This window comes from Pinus tabuliformis, chromosome 8, assembly GCF_031772625.1.
Source record: "Pinus tabuliformis cultivar Carrire ecotype Pingquan chromosome 8, CPIR1, whole genome shotgun sequence".
NCBI lineage: Eukaryota > Viridiplantae > Streptophyta > Pinopsida > Pinales > Pinaceae > Pinus > Pinus tabuliformis.
Genome location: NC_142294.1, coordinates 1,209,870,425 through 1,209,874,415, shown reverse-complemented (window position 1 = coordinate 1,209,874,415; position 3,991 = coordinate 1,209,870,425).

Sequence of the window (3,991 nt, the reverse complement as noted above, 5' to 3'; positions counted from 1 at the left end):
GATTTAACAATTTTAGTTTTTCTTTTGTTAATCGTCAGTTCAATTCAATTTTAGATTGCATGCATGGTCTGTTCTTATATAGGGCACAAATTCAAACAATATCTACAGTGCTTGCATGGGATTGGTCTATTTTGATATTTGTGCATAGATCTTTAGGAGGTTTCAATGGTTTTCTTGATGCAATGATCTCAAGAAGGAGGTGCAGTTCTCTAGTCACTCTTACCCATGCAACTAGGGTGTACTAGTTGTTCATATTAGGGTTAGAGTTCGACACAATAAAATAGAGTGCTTCTTACATGTGTTCAAATATGCTTCAACTTTCTTCTTCTTCCTATCCTATAAAGGAGATTTAGGGTGCACCATTGTGTTAGGTAGAGAGTTTGTAGTTTTGAGTTATTGCAATGTATTTCCTTATTCCATATTCAATAGAAGATAGATGTGATTAAGAGTTTGATCTATCTATTTTTGGTTAGTGTCACTGTTTCCAATAACAAATGTTCGTAGATTCTAGTCTTCAAAAATCATAGTTTTGATAAATTTCAATTCTATACTATCTAGGGTTGAGTTATTCTTTGAGTGTAAAATTTGTTTACCATGGTTTAAGAAGTTTCAACATGGTATCGAGGCACATTTGGTGAAACTTTCTAGGATCTATGTATGGATAGCATCACAACATATAAGAGAGAGTTATCAAAGGGTTTCAATGGTGGGAGGCTAAAGCCCCAGGAAATGAAGCACATGGTTGATAGGTGAGACGTCTATGAACTTCTAGTGATTGAAATGTTGTGTTTTATTTTAGTTCCCAAATTGTGTTTGTGTTTTAAGAGTTGTGATTATGACCAATGGCAAGCTATGAGATTGTCACATGTTGGAGGGTTCTTCCAATTTTGTTTAAAGGAAGTGCATGCTATAAAATCACTTAGAAAAGGTTGGATTGTGGTATCTTGTGGAAAAGGTGGTCACACCTCTGATAGATCCCAAGGATTTGACCAAGCATGATTGATAATCATTCAAAGAGAATCAAATAATTTTGGACTCCTTGAAGAATCATCTAATCCCTCACATTACATATAAGATGGCCAGGGATATGCCTAATGCCCTAATCACATTGTACTAGAGTGAGAACATGTCCAAGAGAATTCTCTTGAAGAACAAGTTTACCTATACCCACATGAAAAACACTGATTTAGTCACAAGCTATCTAAAAAAGATCGCATGATTGACAAATTAACTACGCTATAAATAGTGACAAGGTAGAAGAGAATGAATTAGTTTGGATCAATCCAATTGGCTTTGGTCCATCTTGGTATCGTTTTATACGATGTGTATGTGCTCATGAGAAGCTACCTTCTTCTGAAAGTTTGTGGGATGCCATTATTGAGTAGGAAGCAATAGTACAAGTAGTTTAAGCTAGTGATGAGGATGTACCAAACTTAGACCTCATTGGGAAATTGAGGAATATAGTATCCAGGAAAGGTCATAAGAAGAAGGAAGGCTTATGGTCTCCTAATTAGTAAAATGACTTCAACCATATGTAGTGTCCTATCTAGGGTGCTAGATTAGTCTATATTTATTATCGACCAGGATAAGTAAACTTCGAGGCATGCATCTACAATCTATAGACATAAAGGATTCCTAACTAAGTGTTCATGATGGTAGGTTACAGAACTTTTTTACGGAAGGTTGAGGTATGCTCCCTATCACCTGGACACTCAGGTCACTCAATTAATCTACCTATTCTTGAAACACTGTGTATTACTTAAACCAAGATTTCAATCCCCTTACGAGGATGCTGTGCATGAAACCCCTGTTCAGTGAACACTTAGCATTCAATGTTTAACATTCATGAAAGATTGAAACATACTAAAATCATAAGCATACTTAAAATTCAAATACATGAGAAACAGGGTTCATGAAGATGCTTTTAAAAATAACGAAAGATCAGATCCCTTACAGGATACAGTTCAACGATCTCAGCGATGAATCCTTCAAGCCACCATCATAAAATTCACTCATACGAATTGCTAATTAAATCAACGAAAGCATAAACCAAACTCTAATCACTGTGCATACAGAAGTTGCTAATAAAATAAAATGACAGTATACCCGTTTCACGCAGGGCCCGTCCGCGTTTCAAAGGTATACTAGACTGCGCTCAAGCAACTATAGAATCAACGCAATAACAAAATCGTGACTACAACTGAGTTCTGGTATTAAGTTCAAAATCTCTGTTTTTCAAAACGATACACAGATAACAACTAACCAACAACACATAACTATGTTTACATATGTCTTTTTAAAAAACTAACACCGTTTACATTTCGGAACGAATGTAAATTCATTATGCGGCTGTTGTCGCTTTTGTTATGGAATAGTTTTTAAGCTGTTTCCATTCTGAACCGATTTCAAAAAGGAACAAAATCATTGAAATCGGTTTAAAACCCTATGTTGTTGCTGCTTTTGTCGCCAACATAGATGTGCTTTGTCACCATCCCAGAATCTGCTCAAGCGCGCACATTGCACTGCGAATGTTGGTTCTGCTATAGGATAGGGGTTCGTCCATGCTTGTACATTCTATTTTTCATCCCTACCCTTTGCTTTAGCTTAGCTGTCATGCCATATGTCAAACAATAAACCAATTACAAGATGTTGTAACTTCCTGTTGTCTTTTTATCAAAAATCCCTAATTCTTTAACATAAAACTCATAAATCAATTTTAATGCATCTAACAACTATAATACTGTTAACTAATCAATTTCAAGGGGTCTAAGAGATGTATGAAGGAAAAAGGTAGGAAAACGATGTGTTTCAAGAGGAAAAAGGAGGTCATGGAATGGTACCAACATCTCTCCCCGAGTTAATGAATTAGCATGACCTCATGCTAACCCCGATGTGCTTCCTCTGAACTCGGTCTCTGCCTGTACCTCTGCTGCCTTCAACAATGTATCCACATTCTTCTTCACCTGGGCATCCTTCTGATCGTGGAGCTCATGCTTCAAACTTTTTTACTTCTCCTTGAGGGCCTTCTTTTGGTTGTACCATTTAGTGGCCCACTTACAAATATCTGTCTGTTCATCTTCAAGTTCATTGATTCGTTCCCTTAACTTTTCATTTTTCTGTTGAGTTTCTTTACTCTGTGCTCTTAGCAATTCATTTTCTTTCTTGATAACTTTTTCCAGCATATTGGCCTCCATTAGTTCTTCCTTTAACTTCTCAATTTGCTTCTCTAGTTTCTTCTGTTTCTTAATGGCAGGTTGTGAATCTTTTTCTTGCTTGTTATTTCTTTCAACCTCCATCTCAGCTCCCGGTCCAGGTTGTGAGTGGGCACTACTTTCAATATCCATCGGTATAGGTGCATTTGATTCAGGCTGGTCTTCTTGTAGCTGGGCCTTTGATGCTCTCTTGGTTCTTCTCGTATAGGTGGTAAAAATTTTATCTTGCTCTGCTTCCTGAGCATCCTTTTTTCTCATTTTCCTTGTCCTCACACTGCTAATAGGTGGAGGTACCTTGCTTGCTTTGTGTATAGGAATCTCTTCATCGATATCATTCATAAATCCTGAGTTCTCCTGTGGTTCTTTCTTGTCTTCTTCATCTTTAATTTGGTTGGCAGCCAAGAATTCCTTCCACGTTTTCCCTCTTCTCTGTAACTCATACTCAATAAGAATTTTAACTAGCCCAAAGTGATATAAGCTCTTGTCTTCGTTACCTTTCTGCTTTTGGATGGTCTTCGACATTTTGGTTAGGCTTTGCAAGATGAAGTATGGCAGACTGATAACACACTGCCCTTTCAAATGTAACAGTAATTTGATATGGTACAAGTAAACAATACTGTAGCGGCCTTCACAAGTTACAAACTTTTGGATGATATAGACCATCTCGTCCCAGGGATGCACCAGCCAGCTCCTTGGGACGCCTTTCTTCCAATTGACGGATGAAACCCTTGATCTGGACATAAATTGAGTCCATGACTTCTCTTTAAATTGCTTTGTCT